The 21036-nt window shown below is 48.9% G+C and overlaps 2 long non-coding RNA genes across 2 annotated transcripts in view; one reads left to right on the forward strand and one right to left on the reverse strand.

Annotated features, from left to right (window-relative positions):
* Window positions 1–8743: 8743 nt before the first annotated feature.
* Window positions 8744–21036, reverse strand: part of LOC310663241 — a 33131-nt gene continuing 20838 nt past the window's right edge. The window contains exon 2 of the long non-coding RNA XR_014504423.1: window positions 8744–10124. This is a non-coding gene — a long non-coding RNA (uncharacterized lncRNA). The remainder of the gene's footprint in view (window positions 10125–21036) is intronic.
* LOC310663258 lies at window positions 9853–11736 on the forward strand. The gene is made up of 2 exons (XR_014504447.1): window positions 9853–9900; window positions 11172–11736. It is a non-coding gene; the product is annotated as an uncharacterized lncRNA (long non-coding RNA).

Raw genomic sequence — 21036 nt, forward strand, 5'->3', positions numbered from 1 at the left:
GAGAATGTTTTCTGAGAAGACACCTCCGTTGTGGATGGTTGTTCAGTGGTGGAAGAACTAGACTTCACTGTGTACTCAGATGCGGTCCCTTGTTGTGTAGTCTGCTTCAGGTGTTCAGTGGGTGTGTTTGTTCTTGTGGGTCGGCTGGGTTCGCTTGTCTCTGAAGGCTCAGGACTGGGTGTAGACGGGGTCCTGGAGGGAGTAGGTGTTGTAGTCTCACTAGTTGCTGCTGGAGTTTCAGAAGTCACTTCACTGGAGGAGGGAGCATATGGTTTCTGAGAAGACACCTCTGTTGTGGATGGCTGTTCAGTGGTGGAAGAACTAGGCATAACTGTGTACACTGATGAGGTCCCTTGTGGTGTAGTCTGCTTCAGGTGTTCAGTGGGGGTGACAGTCCTTGTGGGTCGGCTGGGTTCGCTTGTCTCTGAAGACTCATGACTGGGTGTAGAAGGGGTCGTGGAGGGAGTAGGTGTTGTAGTCTCACTAGTTGTTGCTGGAGTTCCAGTACTATGCTCACTGGAGGACACAGAGAATGTTTTCTGAGAAGACACCTCTGTTGTGGATGGTTGTTCAGTGGTGGAAGAACTAGACTTCACTGTGTACTCAGATGCGGTCCCTTGTTGTGTAGTCTGCTTCAGGTGTTCAGTGGGTGTGTTTGTTCTTGTGGATCGGCTGGGTTCGCTTGTCTCTGAAGTCTCAGGACTGGGTGTAGACGGGGTCGTGGAGGGAGTAGGTGTTGTAGTCTCACTATTTGTGGTTGTAGTTTCAGAAGTCACTTCACTGGAGGAGGGAGCATATGGTTTCTGAGAAGACACCTCTGTTGTAGATGGTTGTTCAGTGGTGGAAGAACTAGACTTCACTGTGTACTCAGATGAGGTCCCTTGTTGTGTAGTCTGCTTCAGGTGTGCAGTGGGTGTGTTTGTTCTTGTGGATCGGCTGGGTTCGCTTGTCTCTGAAGGCTCAGGACTGGGTGTAGACGGGGTCGTGGAGGGAGTAGGTGTTGTCGTCTCACTATTTGTGGTTGTAGTTTCAGTACTATGCTCACTGGCGGCCGCAGAGAATGTTTTCTGAGAAGACACCTCTGTTGTGGGTAGTTGTTCAGTGGTGGAAGAACTAGGCATAACTGTGTACACAGATGAGGTCCCTTGTGGTGTAGTCTGCTTCAGGTTCTCAGTGGGGGTGACAGTCCTTGTGGATAGGCTGGGTGCAGTTGTCTCTGAAGGCTCAGGACTGGGTGTAGACGGGTTCGTGGAAGGAGTAGGTGTTGTAGTCTCACTAGTTGTTGCTGGAGTTTCAGAAGTCACTTCACTGGAGGAGGGAGCATATGGTTTCTGAGAAGCCACCTCTGTTGTGGATGGCTGTTCAGTGGTGGAAGAACTAGGCATAACTGTGTACACTGATGAGGTCCCTTGTGGTGTAGTCTGCTTCAGGTGTTCAGTGGGGGTGACAGTCCTTGTGGGTCGGCTGGGTTCGCTTGTCTCTGAAGACTCATGACTGGGTGTAGACGGGGTCGTGGAGGGAGTAGGTGTTGTAGTCTCACTAGTTGTTGCTGGAGTTCCAGTACTATGCTCACTGGAGGACACAGAGAATGTTTTCTGAGAAGACACCTCCGTTGTGGATGGTTGTTCAGTGGTGGAAGAACTAGACTTCACTGTGTACTCAGATGCGGTCCCTTGTTGTGTAGTCTGCTTCAGGTGTTCAGTGGGTGTGTTTGTTCTTGTGGATCGGCTGGGTTCGCTTGTCTCTGAAGTCTCAGGACTGGGTGTAGACGGGGTCGTGGAGGGAGTAGGTGTTGTAGTCTCACTATTTGTGGTTGTAGTTTCAGAAGTCACTTCACTGGAGGAGGGAGCATATGGTTTCTGAGAAGACACCTCTGTTGTAGATGGTTGTTCAGTGGTGGAAGAACTAGACTTCACTGTGTACTCAGATGAGGTCCCTTGTTGTGTAGTCTGCTTCAGGTGTGCAGTGGGTGTGTTTGTTCTTGTGGATCGGCTGGGTTCGCTTGTCTCTGAAGGCTCAGGACTGGGTGTAGACGGGGTCGTGGAGGGAGTAGGTGTTGTCGTCTCACTATTTGTGGTTGTAGTTTCAGTACTATGCTCACTGGAGGACGCAGAGAATGTTTTCTGAGAAGACACCTCTGTTGTGGATGGTTGTTCACTGGTGGAAGAACTAGACTTCACTGTGTACTCAAATGAGGTCCCTTGTGGTGTAGTCTGCTTCAGGTGTTCAGTGGGTGTGTTTGTTCTTGTGGATCGGCTGGGTTCGCTTGTCTCTGAAGTCTCAGGACTGGGTGTAGACGGGGTCGTGGAGGGAGTAGGTGTTGTAGTCTCACTATTTGTGGTTGTAGTTTCAGAAGTCACTTCGCTGGAGGAGGGAGCGTATGGTTTCTGAGAAGACACCTCTGTTGTGGATAGTTGTTCAGTGGTGGAAGAACTAGGCATAACTGTGTACACAGATGAGGTCCCTTGTGGTGTAGTCTGCTTCAGGTTCTCAGTGGGGGTGACAGTCCTTGTGGATCGGCTGGGTGCGGTTGTCTCTGAAGGCTCAGGACTGGGTGTAGACGGGGTCGTGGAGGGAGTAGGTGTTGTAGTCTCACTATTTGTGGTTGTAGTTTCAGTACTATGCTCACTGGAGGACGCAGAGAATGTTTTCTGAGAAGACACCTCCGTTGTGGATGGTTGTTCAGTGGTGGAAGACCTAGACTTCACTGTGTACTCAGATGCGGTCCCTTGTTGTGTAGTCTGCTTCAGGTTCTCAGTGGGGGTGACAGTCCTTGTGGATCGGCTGGGTGCGGTTGTCTCTGAAGGCTCAGGACTGGATGTAGACGGGGTCATGGATGGAGTAGGTGTTGTAGTCTCACTATTGTTGGTTGTAGTTTCAGAAGTCACTTCACTGGAGGACGCAGAAAATGTTTTCTGAGAAGACACCTCTGTTGTCGATGGTTGTTGAGTGGTGGAAGAACTAGACTTCACTGTGTACTCAGATGAGTTCCCTTGTGGTGTAGTCTGCTTCAGGTGTGCAGTGGGTGTGTTTGTTCTTGTAGATAGGCTGGGTGCAGTTGTCTCTGAAGGCTCAGGACTGGGTGTAGAAGGGGTCGTAGGTGAAGAACCCGTTGTCATATTGTTTGTTGTTTTTGGAGTTTCTGTCGTCAAGTCACTGGAGGAGACTGACATGCTTGACTGTGAAAACTCCTTTGTGGATGGTTGCTCAATGGTGGAAGAACTAGGCATCTGTGTGGACTCAGTTGAAGTATCTTTTGGTGTAGCATGCGAGAAATGGTCATTGGGTGTGTTGGTAACTGAGGATAGGGCGGGTGTAGTTGTGTCAGAAGTTGTAAAAGGATTCGTAGATATAGAACTTGGTGTCTCTGTGGATGAAAAATATTTCCATCAATTACTTCTCTTTGTGGATTAATTAAGAAATGAATTGCCTAAATCAGTATATCCAATGCGCAGGCTTCAACACACTCCCCAGTAGGAGATAGCCCCCAGCATAGTTTAAAACACAGGATCATGCAGCAGAAGACTGTAGTGGTATAGAAGACTGTAGTCTTCTATACCACTTCAGTATCTCATTTAGTTTGCTTATAGCACTACGCCATTTCTACCCCTTTTGTAATAAACAGACCATAGTAAGTTTAAAACAGCTTTCCTAGAAATACTTCAAACGTCATCTTCACGCCTTCAGCCAAGGAGGAACAAGTAAACACTGGTAGAACATCTTGAGTTACACTATGTAGAGAAATGTTTATAAAGACGCAGTGTGAGCCTGGAGCACCAGGCCAGACCTCCATTTGTTCCTGAGCTCACATAGTAGACCGAGTGAAGTTTCATATCCTCCTTCTTCAGAGGTAATGGGGCATGACCAAACAAGTCTAAGGATACAATTCTGGGGTCGTATTAAATATTAGGTAGCCCAGACCTGCTTGTTATATTTAACTGCAATTTCCCATAGTCTCAACAGTTGTGTTTGGAATCTCTGTAGTTAGCTTACTGGAAGGGACAGACAATGTTGACTGAGAAGACATCTTATTTGTGGATGGCTGCTCATTGGTGGAAGAACTAGATGTCTCTGTGGGCTCATTTGAGGTCTCTTCTTGAGTACTATGCCTCGAGGGAGGGAGGCTGAGGTAGGAGCTAGCAACCAGCAGCAGTCAAAGTTAGCCCAGTGCAGATCCTAGGAGCTTGCGCCCAGAGCTTGCGAGCCGACCTCGCAAACAGGGGAGGTTAAGGGGGAGGCCCAGAGTTCTGTCTCTTGATGTACACAGGACCAGAGACATGGAGAGCAAGGGAGCTGCTGAAGTGACCTGTTACACCTGTGCCATGTTTGTCATTCTGCCAGAGAACAAGAAACAGGACACTTGTAGCAAGTGCAAGCTGGTTGTCTGGCTGGAAGAGAAGTTGCAGCAACTTGAGGCCCACCTAGCCACACCTCAAGCAACAGGACAACATGCAGAGTTACTTAATAGATCTGAGTTGACTGAGATCGAGCACCAAGAGAGATGCAGTGTCCCCAAGTGGGAAAAGATTGTCCATTGCAAGAGTCTAACCCCTGGAGGAATGTGATGCACAGAAGTAGGACAGTCACAAACCACACTTGGTCTTAGAGTTGCAAAATCGCTTCCATGCTCTCACCTTGGACACTGATTCTGGGCCAGAAGAGCTGGGACAGCAGTTGCCAACCTCAGAAGACACGAAGGTGGGTGTGAAAGCTACAGCGCACAGAACGATTATTGTCATCCCCCAGAGGAGAAAGAGACAGAAGGAGGAGATGGATTCGTAGGAGTCTTTTTCCATTCTTAATCTAACCCCATCAGATCCAAGGCTACTGACCGTGGATGAGTATGCTAATGCCCTTGCTACCTTCTGTGGAGATGACAGTAGAGAAAGGGATTTGCAGCCTAGAGAGGACAAGCTGGGAGGAAGGAGTAGGAAGTACTCAAACCATAAGATTCTGGCCTTGGTAACTTATCCCAGCAATTTCAAAATAAGCTCCAATAAACAAGAGGGAAAGACACAAGAACAACAGAAGCAGACCCCAGGACACTCCAAGCAGCCTGCTACTCCCTACAGAAGGAGGAGACGAGTTATGTATGTTTAGTCTGGAAAAGAGGAGATTGGGAGCAGATATGGTAGCCATCTTCAAATACCTAAAGCTTGTTTTCTGCTGCAGAGAGGAGGACCCAAATCAACAGATTAAAGTTACTAAAAATGAGATTCCAATCAAACATTAGGAAAAACTATCTGTTGGTAAGAGCTTGTCAACTGTGGAACGGGCTCCATTGGGAGGTGTGGACTCCCCTTCTTTAGAGGCTTTTAAGCAGAGGTTGGGTGGCCATCTGTCATGGACGCTTTCGTTGTGATTCCTGCCTTGCAGATGGTTGGACTAAACGAGTCCTAGGGTCCCATCCAATTCTTTTATTATTTGATCCCTTTTGGACTACTGTGTACAGTACTTCTCACCTCAAATATGGTATGGTAGATTTGGAAAAGGCGACTGAAACAATCAAAGGGATGGAGTGAAAGGTCCCTATGAAGAAAGGGACTTTTTAGTTTAGAAATGGTGAGTAAGAGACAACATAATAGAAGTTTGTACGAATCCTGCATGGCATAAAGAAATTGGATAGAGGAAAGTTTTTCTCCACCTCTCTTAATACTTGGACCCATGGACAGCCAAAGAAGCTGAATGTTGGAAGATTTAGGACAGATAAATTTTGTTATTTTTTATTACACAGCACGGAGTTAAACTGTGGAACTCCCGCCCACAGGAGGCTGGTATGGCCACCAACTTGGATGGCTTTAAAAGAGGACAGGGCAAATTCATGAAGAAGATGAAGCTGATGGACTACATGGAATTGGCAGAAATGACTGGCAGAATCCGAGACCAGGGAGAAGAGTCGATGGAAGAAGATTGGAAAAAAATTACAGAAATATTGCAAAATTAATGAATGTTAGAAGAATGCTGGAATGAAGCTATATGGTTTTAGCAGAAATGTTATAAAGAATTAAGCAAAAACTGATTGTTAATGGGCCAAAGTGAAAAATTAAAAGTTAGATTGTGTTAAGATAAATTATAGAACAAAAAATTGAGAAAGATGGAAAGGATTTGCTGAAATAGCTAATTGAACTAGAATACAAAAAAGGGAGGTGTGAGGAGGTCGATGAAATAAGTAAATGAAAGGTAAAGATATGGAAATATTAGATGTGTTTTTAAATGTTTTGTTTTTCTTTTTTGTTGTTTTGCTGTATTGTTTTTTTGTTTTTCTTTTTATTTTAGATGTATTGTCTGTTAAATTTTTTATTGTTTCTTTTTTCTTTTTTCTGTAACTATTAAACCTCTAATAAATATTATTTTTTAAAAAAACACAAATTCATGAAGAAGAGAGTTATCAAAGGCTACTAGCCAAGATGGCTTGGCTCTGCCTCCACATACAGAAGCACTAATGCTTCTGAATCAAGGACACAAGTATGGGATGGAGGGTGGACCTGGCTTGGCAGCAGAACGTGTGAAAGGGATCTAGGTGTCTCATTGGTTTCTCACAAGCTAACTCTAAGCCAGCAATGTGAAGCAGCTGCGTAAAAAGCTAACACAATCAAAGGCGACATAAACAGGCGCTCACAATATCATAACAAGTCCAGACCACAAGAAGCAATAGATCCACTCTATTCTATGCTTGTCAGGCTGTGTCTGGTTCTGGGTGCCACCTTTTAAGAAGGACAAAGTTGAAGGCGACCAGGATGGAAACAAAGACCATGGCTCAGTCATCTCAGGGTTATGGGTTCAAGCCCCACGTTGGGCAAAGGATTCCTGCATCGCAGGGGGTGGACTGGATGACTCTCAGGATCCCTTCCAACCCTATGAATTTATGATTCTACAGGGATTGACTGGAAGAACTGGTTAGGTTGGCCCCTGGTGACAGCAGTCTCGTAATGCTTACAGGGGTGCCATAGAAAAGATGGCGCAGACTCGTGTTTTCTGCCATTCCAGAAGGACAGGACAAGTACCAGTGGGTGGAATTGGCAGGGAAATGGCAGATTCTGACCGAAGAAGAGCAGGAGCTTCCCAGTGGCATGAGCTGCTTGGCAGGGGAATATTGAGTGCCTCAGGTGGTGATGGTGGGCTCCCAGGCACTGGAGGGATATCAAGCAAAGAATGGGCTGCCCCCTTGTCAGGGACAAGCCACAGCTGCAGGACTCATGAACGGCAGGTCTCCCACTGTCGGGTTTCACTAGATGACCTCTTCCAATCCTAAAATTCTGTTATTCCAATTGCCAAGCTAAAAGAAGCTATGAACACTTTACTGCTACTGTTTAAAGTGTGTGAGGGGGAAACTGAGCACTCTGGTCACATATCCTGTGGAGACCAAATGTGGAAATCGGTGGCCTTGTCTGTCTGTTTCTGAGAATGTGCCTCCAGACCCAAGCGCCTCCTGGAGCTCTCGCTCTGCTTGATCTCTGTCTCTTGCCACCCTGGCCTCTTTCCAGAGGAAGTGCCAGATGCAAATCCAATAATTAAAGACCTCGTTAAGAACAAGCACAGGCCCCACTCCTTTCCCAGAGAAAACCCGCTCTTTAGCTCTAAATCGGAACAGACAGCAATCCATGAAAAACCCGAATTCATACCGCACAACTGTCCCGTGTTAAGCGGGGCAGCCCAGGCTGACAGGAGCCTCACTGGCTTCCAGTTCCAATCCTGGATGTCTTGTTTTGGCTCCCGTGCTCTGGCCACACCAGAGAACGGGACCAAAAAACAGAAGGAAAACTTACTTGACCCGCACGTTGCCACTCGCGGCATATTTGTGGCACTGGTGGAGGAGGCTGTGCAGGCGGGCACAGATTCTTCCAAGACAGAGGAGGAGGAGGCCCCAGACAAAGGTACAAGGGGGACAGGGAGGAGGGAGAGCGGGTGGGCAGCAGCAAGCAAGCAAGCAAGCAGGCAGGCAGGCGAGGGAGGGGTGGGCAGCAGCAAATTCCCATGTTATTGTTGCCTTTAAGGTAAAGGTAAAGGGACCCCTGACCATTAGGTCCAGTTGTGGCCGACTCTGGGGTTGCAGCGCTCATCTCGCTTTATTGGCCGAGGGAGCCGGCATCCAGCTTCCGGGTCATGTGGCCAGCATGACTAAGCCGCTTCTGGCGAACCAGAGCAGCGCATGGAAATGCCGTTTACCTTCCCGCTGGAGTGGTACCTATTTGTCTACTAGCACTTTGACGTGCTTTAGAACTGCTAGGTTGGCAGGAGCAGGAACCGAGCAACGGGAGCTCACCCCGTCACGGGGATTCGAACCAATGACCTTATGATCGGCAAGTCCTACACTCTGTGGTTTAACCCACAGCGCCACCCGCGTCCCCTTATTGCCTTTACAGCCTGTCTTTTCTCTAAGGAGCTCAAGGTGATGACCCCACACCTCCCTCCTCTCCTTTTGGCCTTACTCTGACGGGGCTGCGAGGGAACATGACTGGCCCAAGATCGCCCAGTGGGCTACAAGGCTGAGTGGGGATTTGAATCCTGGTCTCTCCCAGGCCCTAGCCCAGCTTCCTGACCGCCTCTGCCGCCACCGGCTGAGAGGTCCGGAGCCTTCAGCCTCCCACAGCCACTCTTTCTGCCTCAATGTCAAATATGTGGAGGATAAAACTAGGTGTGACTTGTGACAACACCCAATCTGGGTCCTGCCCGTTGCCTATAAAGGCGGGGGGAGGGGGCATGGACGGTGCAACGTGAGTCCCCTGCCGCCCGCGTCTTTTATCACCTGAAACCACCTTTAAATAAACAAATAAAGCTCTTGTTCTTTCCTGTGCTTACTCCAGGACTTGAAGGCCCACCGGGTGGAAACTGGCATTTGTAGAACAGAAGGACAGTGGCTGGATGGACTCAGGGAGGGAGAGCCTTAGTTTCCACCCACCCACTCTCACAGCACTGTCAGCCACCCCCACAAATTTGGCCCACAGGGACCTCCCCCCCCCACACACACATTCAGGCAGAATTCAGGGCTTGCCCACACTTGCACCATGTCTACAAAGCACGGGTCCGAGAGGTTTTCTGCTTCTTTTGTGTTTTCTAGGAACGAGTCTGAGCAGTTTCCCATTTCCTTCTCCTTGCTGCTGAATCGGCACAAACGTCAGTCTGAGGAAAACCCGATGGACGTTTGTTCCAACTGAGCAGTAAAGAGCAGGTTTTCCGGGGGGGGGGGGGAGTGGTGGGGAAAGCGGGAGTGCGGACGATCCCTCAGCCGCGCACCAGCAAGTCAAGTTTGGGTATTTACAGTTCTGCTCCTGTGCAGAAAACCCTCTTTCCCCAGCAGACGGGATTGTTTGCAATAAGGAAAGTGGCAGGGAACAAATGTGACCAAACATCCCTTGAGGATTGGAAACCTTTTGTAGAATATCTAAAGAACTATTATAAATTGCATGGAAAGATGGGCAGCATTTGAAATATGAGCAACAGTGGAAATACATTAAGGCTAATAATTTGGGATGTATAAATGGAGTGGTTATAAGTTAAAATATGCAGCATTAAAGGATAAACATTGAACATCATGGAGGGGGGGGCGTGGGACATCACCTGATAAATGAAACATATTGTTGATGGTAAACTTTTGAAAACTAAATAAACAATTATTTATTTTTTAGAAAAAGGGAAAAGAAAGTGGCAGGGAACTGCCCTGGAAAGTCTGGGGTGAGAGCGCCTGTTTTATAATCCTTAGAAAGCCAACACCTTCTAATCTCCCTGCAAACAAATCAGGGGAAATACTCCATAAACCCATCAGCAGAAAGCTGTCTGGGACCCAACCGGGGCCAACAGATGAAGCGGAGGAGCGAGAGAAAGAAAAGAAAGTCCTTCTTCACACAGCACATGGTTAAACCATGGGACTCCTTCCCACAAGATGCAGTGACATCCACAAAGGTGGGTGGCTTTGGAAGAGGCTTGGACAAAATCATGGCTTTCCGTAGCTATTAGTCATAATGGTCGTGTATGAGGATGAGAGGCAGTCTGCCGCAGGACGCTCATCATCAGTGGGGAGAAAATCATCAGGAGAGGGCTGCTGCTCTCCTGTCCTGGCTTGTGGGCTTCTCATGGGGGCATCTAGTCAGCCACTGTAGCGAATGGAAAGCTGGACTAGAGAAAATCTGGCTCCCCTGATGTTGCTCATCTGACTGAGTTTCTCTGTGAGGAGGGAATGGGACTCTGCACATGCTCCAGGGAAGTCTCTTTTTAAAAAATTAATTTAGGTATTTCGCGGATGAGTGACAGCTTCTGGGCTTGGGCTGCCAGGAGCCTTGGCATGCGTTGAGCCCTGGCACGGGGGCTGGCGACTCTCCTGTGACTCCACCCCAAATGCACCCACCACGCAGCTGGTTGCCCAAGCGGCAGAGTTCCCACCCCGCCACACCCACCGCATCCAGAAGGCTCCTGCGCTCCCAAATACTTACCCTCTGTGGAGGAGGCCGTGATCAGCCCCGTCCAGAGGCAGAGAGCAAAGAGGCTCACCCCCATTCTCCAGTCATTGGGTCTCATGGGTTGAGGCACCAGGGCCGCTGGCAAAGGGGAGGGCAGGTGCCAGAGGGTTTCCCAGGCAGAGGTCAAGGAGCGCACCTTCCTCCGATCAGCACCAAAGCTGGATTGAAGCTCCAAGCTCCAGAGAGAGATTTCTAGCGGGGAGGGGAGGAGGAGGAGGAGGAAGAGGAGGAGGAGAAGGTGGCTGGCCACACCATCCCTCAAAATTCTTCTGATAAGAGCAGGGATGTGTCACCTTCAGGGAGAGGCGTCCAGCAGGAGGTGTCTCATGGAGGAAACACCCTGGGAAGTGGTGGGTCAGTTGGGTATGGGGGGGGGATTTGACCCGCTGGCACGGAACGGGCACTGGTAAGGAGGGAGGGCAGTCCTTCTTGGCAGGTATGTTCCAAGTGTGGTGCTCAGCCCGCCCAGTGTAAATAGCGACTTTGACAAAGGACCTTGGGCAAATATTTGCAGGGGGGGGAGCTGTGAGCCAGGCCGGCCCCTCCCTAGAGCAGGTGAGGAAGGGATTGAATGAGGGAAAGGCAAAAAGGGCAATGGCGAGACTGCGGGGGAGCTGATTTGGAAGGAACCCCCAAGGGTCCTCTAGTGCAACCCACAAATCTCAGCTGAAGCATCCCGGGTGAATGGCCAGCCAACCTCTGCCTAAAAACCTCCAGGGAAGGAGAGTCCAGCACATTCCAGGGGAGTCCGTTGCGCTGTCCAACAGCATGGAATCACAGACTGGGAGGAATCCCAAGGGAGTCATCTAGGCAACTCCCCTGCGATGCAAGAATCACAGCTAAACATCCAGGGTGGTATTACCCCAATATGGTGTGATGTGGAATGCACGAAATACTTCATAATACCTCCCCAGTATTTTTTTATACTTTTGATCAATTTTGACAACTCTCCGTGCTTTCTTTCAGGGGGTCCTCAAGGGTACGCAGCACTGGCACTTCTTCTTCTTGTTGTTAAAATGTGTGGCACTTACTGAAACAACTTCACACTGAGTACCAGCACCCAATTTTCCAGGGGAAAAAAGCACTGATAACCTTGATAATCTTTTTAACAAGTCTGATGAATTTTGAGAACTTTTAAACATCCTTTAACATACTAAGACTGTACCAGGGCCAAAGGGGGAGGGGCAGTTTGGTGGGAGAGTTTTGAGATAACATTTAGATTTTGTGATAATCCTAACAACTGTAATTTTTACTTATAAAACAATAAAAATCATCATCATCATTATTTTGTAACACACTGCTTGGGAAAAGTGCTCCCCCCCTCCACCCCGTGCAAGTTTCCTTTGCAAGAAATATCTAACAATTTGCAAAAGGGCTGCTATGGTTTTAAAATTCAAACTGTCCAAGGTGGCAAATATTACGGCAAAAAGTGTGTGTGTGTGTGTGTGTGTGTGAGAGAGAGAGAGAGAGAGAGAGAGAGAGAGAGAGAGAGAGAGAGAAGGACATATTCTAGAAGCAATCCTGAGTTGTGCTGATGCAATGGACAGAAAAATCCAGCAATGAATTTTGGGTGACCCACTTTGGCCACCCTGGCTTCAGGAGGCTGAGGATATCTGGCCTTCCGTCTCAGACCAGGCTGGTCCTCGCTGCAGCTCTGGTGCTCCTCTAGTCTGCAAGACCTCCTGTGGCCTCCGTGTTCATCTTCCACAATCACCGTGCAAGTGATGCTTCAGTATCTGCACACAACTGGACTTGTGAGCCAGTTCCAGTGAGAGACCTTGCTGCTGAGTGCAGAATCCAATGTTACTGCGGTTTGTTATCCTGCAAGGCGCCTAGGAAAGTTTCCCTAGGAAAGCTGGAGGAGAACAATCTGAGGCCCAGAACCCACCGCTTGGCCCTTGAGGTGTGTGTCTCTGCGTGAGAGAGAGGCTGAAAGAGAGACAGAGAGACTGCCTATCTCTGTACATGTTCTGTGAGAATGTTGCGGGTGGGTGAGACATGGTTCCATGGGCTTACGTCTCTCTCCCTCGCTCTCCCCTCCTGAGGTTGTTCAACGGTGTGAATGTAGTTGGGTGAAGCATAAAAATAATGGTGCCCGTTGCCTGCATCTCAGCAATCCTATCTGATTACATTTCTGTAGTCCTGGGAAAAGAGAATGAAAGAAGGCTGTGTGTGAGTCCAGACGTTGTTGTTTCAAATATATCTCTAGTGCCCTGTTAACGGTGGAGGGAAAACAAGACTTGTGTGGGGTACAAAGCTCTGGGGCACGACCCCGGGTGTCGGTTTGCCTTCGCGCCAGGAGCAAGCATGTGTTTATCTCGGCCGTATCGGTTTCTGATAAATCCGGATTGACGTCAGGCAGTGCCCATTTGGGCTCATTTGCCTGCCTTGAAGTGGGACGTGCTACCTGCCCAGGTGAAAGGGCTCTGAGCACCAGCCATACCCAAGAATCTGTTTATCTAATAGGAGCAGCCACAGAACAAGGGCTATAAATAGCATCCCTTGGGCTTCTGCCTTGTCACTTAAATGCCTCTCAGTAATGCCCCAAATAGACACCTCCTGGCCAAGACTCCACCTAGGCCATCTCTCCTCCTCCTCCATCAGAGCAGCTCCACAACCTTTGCCCAACTTGGAGTTGGGGAGGGGGGGCTCCAAACCTGTAGTCTTGAAAGCACAGAAACTAAAAGGTGGGGGTCAGATCAGTGGTGCTGGCAGGACTTGGGGGCTTCCACAGTCCCCGCTCCCTAGGAGTGTGGTGGCAGTTGGGGGACAAAGACCTCCTTCCTCTTCCAGTGCAGTGGATCCTGTTGAATATTGCAGTGGCATTGTGATTTCACTAAGGTATCTTTGTGTCACTTGCGATTTTTGTAATCGTTATTGTAACTTACAACGAAAAGTCTGCCCTGAGTCTCCTTTGCCATTCAGCTTCATAAGATGATCCCAGATGGGTTCTTGCGTTGTGAGAGAGGAAGGCTTCTCTCCGTCCCCTTTCTCGATGCCTTGCCTAATTTTGCATACCTCTGTCACATCTCCCCTTACTCATCTTTTCTCCCCCTAAGCAAAAGAAAGCCCCCAGTGGTGTGTCCTGTCTTCTTAGGAGTGTTGCTCAAGGCCCTTCATCCTTCCGGATGCCTTTTCTGAACCTGTCCAAGCTCCAAAACACTCCTTTCGGAGGCCTGGCAACCAGAACCGTACACAGCATTTCATGTGCGGTTACACAAGAGATTTGCATAAAGGCCTTACCATATTGACAGTTTCCCTTCCCTAGTGATCCCTAGTGATCTTCATGGCCACACTGGTCTCATTTGCATGTAAAGCTCAGGCAAACTATGAATTAGCGAGAATGAGCACGTGTGCTTGGGGGCACAGCGAGAAATATGTGGCTGCTTTGTTATCAATTGATTAATCAGTTTATATCCTGCCTTTTCCCCTCAAGGCGATTTTGCTCTGCCCCAGCTCTTGCTGTGCAACGGGGAGTTAAGACACAGTTTGGCTTAGCATCACATCCGAACACCCAGCGCACTGAGTTGCAGAGACGATCCAGCGGGCTACTCCTGATTTATGGGCTGCTGCTTCCGTGGAGCTTACTTAAACTTAAACTTCGATTCACCATTGAGGCCTCAGGTTCATGCCGCCACACAGTCTCTCTCTGAAGATTGAGTCAAAGAAAGCTGCAGATGGATGACTTGTTTATTTCGCCACCAAATACATAGAAAGGTTGAGATCCCTTTTTTACTATCACTGCCACTTAGGAGGATGCAGAGGGCAGTTAGAAATCTGAACACAGCACTATTGCGCAGTTCCTTCCTCCCCCAAGATAAGACTCTGAACAGGTTTTACTGGACTCCAATTTGTTTATTTAAGGCTATCTTGAGCAGTTATGGTCAGTTGCATAGAGTAGGGTGAGGGGGGGCCTCTTTGCAAGGCCCGACCATGGAAACACCAGCCTGGGGGGGGGGGCACTGGAGGCCTGAAATGGCTTTGCACCAGTCCAATCCGAGGGCCTTTTGTGCCAAGTAGGAACATCTGAGATTACAGGGAAACAGAAAAGCCCCATCCCACCTCCACCGCCCTCTGTGCATGAGCAGAGACACCTCGCCCTGCCACTCTCACACTCTTCCGCTGGAGACACTTTTCCCCCAGAGGAAAACCCAGCTGTGCCTCCTGTTCCTGTTATTATCACTGACAAGAGTTTAGCATCGGAATTTAGAGAGTTAATGTTTACAACAATCCCATATGGTAGGCTGGTGGAATTATCCCCACTCTGCAGACAGGGCAACTGAGGTTGGGAGGGGGCGTGGGGTGTCTCAGGACCCCTACTAAGTTTCTGGTGGGAGTGGGATTTGACCTGAAGGCTTGCAGACTCACCATGGCTCATGACCCACTAAGGACCCAGGGGCTCCGTCACAGGCTGGCAACAGGCCTGGAGGTGGTTGGAGGATGGATGGCAGCTAATGGATTGAGTTTGAATCCTGACAAGACAGAAGCACTGTTCTTGGGGGACAGGGGGCGGGCTTGTGGGGGGGGCTCCCTGATCCTGAATGGGGCAACTGTGCCCCCAAAGGACCAGGTGAGCAGCCTGGGAGTCATTCTGGACTCACAGCTGTCCATGGAGGCACAGGTCAGTTCTGTGTCCAGGGCAGCTGTTTACCAGCTCCACCTGGTCCGCAGGATGAGACCCTACCTGCCCACAGACTGTCTGGCCAGAGTGGTGCATGCTCTGGTTATCTCCCGCTTGGACTACTGCCATGCGCTCTACGTGGGGCTACCTTTGAAGGTGACCTGGAAACTGCAATTAATCCAGAATGCAGCAGCTAGACTGGTCACTGGGAGTGTCCGCCGGGACCACATAACACCAGTCCTGAGAGATCTTCATTGGCTCCCAGTACGTTTCCAAGCACAATTCAAAGTGTTGGTGCTGACCTTGAAAGCCCTAAACGGCCTCGGTCCAGTATACCTGAAGGAGCGTCTCCACCCCCATTGTTCTGCCCGGACACTGAGGTCCAGCGCCAAGGGCCTTCTGGCGGTTTCCTCCCTGCAAGAAGTGATGTTACAGGGAACCAGGCAGAGGGCCTTCTCGGTGGTGGCACCCGCCGTGTGGAACGCCCTCCCACCAGATGTCAAGGCAATAAAGAACTATTTTACTTTTAAAAGACACCTGAAGGTGGCCCTGTTTAGGGATGTCTGATGCTGTATTGTTTTTTGATATTTGGTTGGAACCCAGAGTGGCTGGGGAGACCCAGTCAGATGGGCGGGGTATAAATTAGTAGTAGTAGTAGTAGTAGTAGTAGTAGTAGTAGTAGTAGTATTACTATTACTATTATTATTTCACAGACACACACACCCCGAGACTCCCCCATGCACCCCCTCCCCCGGCTTGCAACACAGAACCCACCTGAAGCTTCTGCCCAGGGGGATCTTGCACCCCAAGAAGGCCCTTACATTTTGTGGGACAGACAGTGCCAAGCACTGCAGAGGATCCTTCCCAGCCAGAGGAGATGGCTGGCATTTATTACTTCCCATCCTCGAGGTTGCGGGACCATAAACAATAAGCAATTGCGCTGAATAAATAAAGGTGGGTTGGGTGCCACAGCTGGGCAGGGAAAGGGTGGGGGCCACAAACTATCTGCAGGCCAAACCCAAGTGGGGGTTATCCAGTCTCCTGAGGGGTCCTGGGCTCCCCTTCTTCTTTTTGCCAGCCATGCGAAGGGGTTCTGCGACACCACTGCCCTCTGTATGTGCCAGTTGCTAGGTGCTCAGAGGGAAAGGGCCCGATCCGGAGGTCACAGGGTGACTCAGCTGCACCGTTAAGAAGCCAAAGTGCTGACGCCACTCACTTCAGTGCCACTCCCTGCCCAGGGAAAGACTGACTGCTGGCCTGGCCCTCCCTCTCTGCAAGCCACCCAGCCCCACCAAATTCCTTGAGAACCCAGGAGTCCTGGCTGGCACCCTGCCTTGTGAGGCCTGAGGCCCACTGCCAAGTCTACCCTGGCCACCTACATGACTAGATCACTTCACAGGAGGAGCCCTTCAGGGACCCAGTGTCCTTTTCCTGCTCCTCCCATGGTGTCCAAAAGGGTGTCTCAAGCTTCCTGTGATTGGTCTGGGCAGAAGCCTTCCCCTCTCTCTCCTCCTTTGTTATTAACAACCCCACCCCACTGGGTCTTTTATCAAATATTGGCCAAATTTGCCCCATGGCATCCAAGCAATTTCCCTGCACGTAGCCTCCTGCTATGCACTGAGTCGTTGTTCTTGCCGCACCCTGAGCTGTGCTCAGCTCAAAAAGGGAAAGGTGCAGAAAACAGCAAGCAGCGTCCGACCGTGTCCAGTTCTGGGGCCCCAGGTTAAGAAGGATGCTGGCAAGCCTGAAATGGTGCTGACAAAGGTGACTCAGAGGATCAAGGTTCTGGAAACCAAGCCTTAGGAGGAACATCTGAGGGAGTTTGGGATGCTTAGCCTGGAGAAGAAAAGATGGAGAGAGCACAAGATAGCCGTCTTCAGATATCTGAAGTGCCATCACTGGGAAGATGGGGTGAGCTTGTTTTCTGCTGCTCTGGAGGGGAGGACTCGGAGCAACGGATTCAAATGGCAAGGAAGGAGATTCTAACTAAACATTAGGAAGAACTTTCTGAGGAGCTGTTCAGTCGTGGAACTGACAGCCTCAGGTGGTAGACTCTCTTTCACTTTCGTTGTTGTGTTGTTGTTTAGTCGTTTAGTCGTGTCCGCCTCTTCGTGACCCCCTGGACCAGAGCACACCAGGCCCTCCTGTCTTCCACTGCCTCCCGCAGTTTGATCAAACTCATGCTGGTAGCTTCGAAAACACTGTCCCACCATCTGGTCCTCTGTCGTCCCCTTCTCCTTGTGCCCTCCATCTTTCCCAACATCTTTTCCAGGGATTCTTCTCTTCTCATGAGGAGGCCAAAGTCTTGGAGCCTCAGCTTCCATCTATGTTCCATCAGCTGAAAGTCCTTACGTTGAAAGGACAACTTAGGGCTTGGCTTTTACGAGCTGCGTCAGGAAACAAGTTCACCTGATGTTTGGAGGATGAAATGCTCGATGCATCGCTCACACTGATGTGTGGAACACACTTCTTTCTTCCTGCTGCTGTGCTGTGTACTTGGAGGCGTCCTCAGCCGGCGTTGTTTGCATTGGAACAGCAATTATGGATTGTGTTTGATTCCCGACTGATCATTTCATTTCACTCATTTCATTTGTATGCTGCTTTTCCACACGCACAAAACCATGCTCAAAGTGGCTTACAGCAAAGAAACAGGGGTGCAATTCAAACAAACGCTACAAAAGCAATTTCATAATAACAGAGGAAAACAATAGCAAATATAACAACATACCAAAAAAAACCCCAACCATTCCAATATTAAAAATATAACAAGATTACCTGAACGCTATGCAGCATCCAAGAGCAAAAATAACAAGGGAGCTTCACAGTTTCACCTTTTTCCTGGAAACACCCCTGCCAGGATGTTGCTCACAGTCCCTCTCCTGCAACCACTTGCAAGGCTTCCAAGGGCAAAGGGTGGGGTAGCTGGAAACACCCCTCCCCTGACAATATTCACTGGTCGCGGACATACCGTCTTTGCTGCTTGTAGTCTTGCTTGTTCACTGAATGGGCACATCAGTGTGCGTTCATCGCCAGCTTTCCTTGTTGCAGTTGGAGGACCCGTGGTGTTTTCCATCCACATGTGACAAAGAAATGTAAGAGCCTTGCACCACAGTACTTGCCAAGCTGCACTGAGGCAGGGCCTTCGATCTGGCTCTGTCCCCCTGACCACATATCTGGTACAATGTGGGCGCGGGGGGCGGGTAGAGCAGAGATTCTGCTGCAATCTGCATGTCCTCCTCCTCCTCAACACCTGGAGGAGATTCTTGTGGTGCCATCAATTTGCGGTACAGGAACGCCAACATCTTTATGGCAGTTTTCATAAAGGAAACATGGTTAAGCATGCATGGCACTTGTGTTTGTTAAAGGAGTCCTGGATCTCATAGGAAGCATACTGTTTCCTCCTCAATGTACGCACAAGGATTGCAGAACATCACACCCAACAAACAAATGGATTTATGCTGCAGGCATGTCAATGCCCATCAAGGATAGGAAATGGATGCTATGCGTGAAGCTGTTCAGATAAAAAAATGAGTTCGAGAAGAGCAAGATTAGGAGTCTGGTACCAAAAAGCACTTCCCTAACACTTCAAAGCTCAATATGGTGGCTTGTCTGGACTCCCCATGGTTGGGATTACACTTCCAACCCAAAGGAAGCAAATACATAGGACCCTGGTGGCAATGGCACAATGAGTGGCAAACATCGCACAGATCCTGGTACCCAGTGGGGGACTTTCAAATTTCATCAGACCCCTGTGTGATGCCAAAATTTAATCACACACCCCCACCTGCCTCCCACCTTCCATTCTGCATTACTGTTGTGTCGCCCCCTCGGATTGGTGCCCAGTGCGGGCGAACCAGTCATGCTCCTCTAAATCTGCTTTCACTAGTAACCATATTGTGGTACTGAGTTACCATCTGGTGGACCAGTTCCAACTAGAAAGAATTTGTGATTCTCTGGTGTTGCGAGGTGTCGTCTGAACCCACCCGCACACACAAACACACCAGCCATGAGTGTCCCTCTGTGCGCTCTCCTGAGTCTCAGGTTCAAAGCTGCATCTGTCATGGCTGTGTGTACCTTCCCTTGGCTTTGTGCCCACAATAAGTTCCCAGACAAGAGCAATAAAGGAAGATTGGTTTACAACTTGAAATAAAAGTGATGGAGTACATGGCTGCTGGCTCAAACCGCAAAATTGCAATATAAGCTGGCAGCAAATCACAAAGTACATACACGCCTGAGCAGGATCCCTACGTAACTGCCTCCAAAGCCAGAAGAGCAGGTGCAGACCCACTCTAGGGCATACCTTGCGCAGTTTCTGGTTGAAAGGACATGACCTCAGTGGGAAATGTTGTTGTTGTTGGCATCCGTCTGCCTCAAGAGACAATGGAGTGTGCCTCTGGGGGTGAAGTCAAACTGCTGGGTTAGCAGCACCCAAGTTACCTCCCCGGGGGCCAGATGAGACCCTGGTCAAGGCCATTCTCCCACCATTTCGCTTTGCTGACCAGCAGCTCCACACACAGAGTGCAGCATCCTTGAAGACACAGAAGTTTTTGCTCTTTCCTCCAACGTCCTTTTCCTGATCCAAATCCCCCCCCCCCCCAAATTCTGCAAAGGGGCCAAACAGTTAAAAAGTCTCTGTCTTCCCTTTTGGGGAAGAGGGATTAAGTTTGAGGAAAGTACTTGCAAATGGGAACTTAAGTGCCCTTCCTCAGCCTTCCTCCAGACTGGTGCTGCTAATTAGCAAAACAATCTCCTTGGGGGCAGCTCGTTGCAGAACCTCTGTGGCCTCCCCCTTAGCCAAGGCTTCATTTCCAGAAAAAAGAGCCGCTGGGACCCAATTCTGCTCACACAAAGCTAGCTCCACTGCAAGCTCTTCCCCTGCTCCGGTTCTTGCTGTGGCTTCTCAGGGGTGCTGAGAGAAGTGCACTCTGCACTTGCTCAGGGGCCCTTGAATCTTATCACTGCATTTTAAAAAGTAAATAAATTGGAAGTGTGGGGGTGAGGAACCATGGAGAAAGACCACAGTACAAAGCAGGGAAAGTCAAAAGGCATCTAAACAAACAGCACAAATTATTTTTATTTGATTTTACAAATATGAATTTATAACCATGCCAAATACACATCCATGTAGAGAGATCACTCTGAATCTCGGGTCTCCCCCCCCCCCCCGCCCCCATGCATCCTGTTGTCAACATTTTCAACTGCATATTATTTCGTAATCTCTATTTTATATCTATCCATATTGTCCATAGTATTTGTTACATTACAAGTGAGATTCAAATCCTGCTAATGTTTTCATCTTCTTACAGTGGTCTCCTAAATAAATTATAAACTTTCCCCATTCTTTCTTGAATTTCTTGTCTTCTTGGTCTCTAGTTTTCGGGTCAATTTTGCCATTCCGGTGTAAGTCTAACAGCTTGGTTTGCTATTCCTCTCTGAGACTCTTTCTTCTTTCCATCTCTGGGCTAGTAGCATCCATGATACTATTGTTGCGTACATAAAGAGTCTTTTCTGTTCCCTCGGAATGTCAGTACCTCTAATTCCTAATAGAAATGCTTCTTGGTTGTTTTTTTACAAAAGTTATTTTAAACATTTTTTTCAGTTCATTATATATCATTTCCCAGAAAGCCTTTATTTCCTTACATGACCACCACAGGCATCTAATCAAACCAGCATTTCTAATTCTACAAATGGACACACACTCTGCAAGTGTCCCAATTTTCCAGTCCCAGACTTACGAAACCCATCCCAGCTTCTGATGTGATTCCAGAATGTCTCTATTTCCCTGCAGTAGTCTCCCAAACAGAGATAGTAATCTAAACTTCAGTTAAATACCCCTCCAAGAAGACAGGCAGCAGGTTAAGGACACTTTATTCTAATAGTTTCGGTTTCTCACTTGGTGAACTGAGAATAAATTTCATGACTTCCAGTTTGCCCCTGACCCCATCGTAGCATGGATGTAGT

This window comes from Podarcis tiliguerta (genome assembly GCF_965153285.1).
Source record: "Podarcis tiliguerta genome assembly, chromosome: 13".
NCBI classification, from domain to species: domain Eukaryota; kingdom Metazoa; phylum Chordata; class Lepidosauria; order Squamata; family Lacertidae; genus Podarcis; species Podarcis tiliguerta.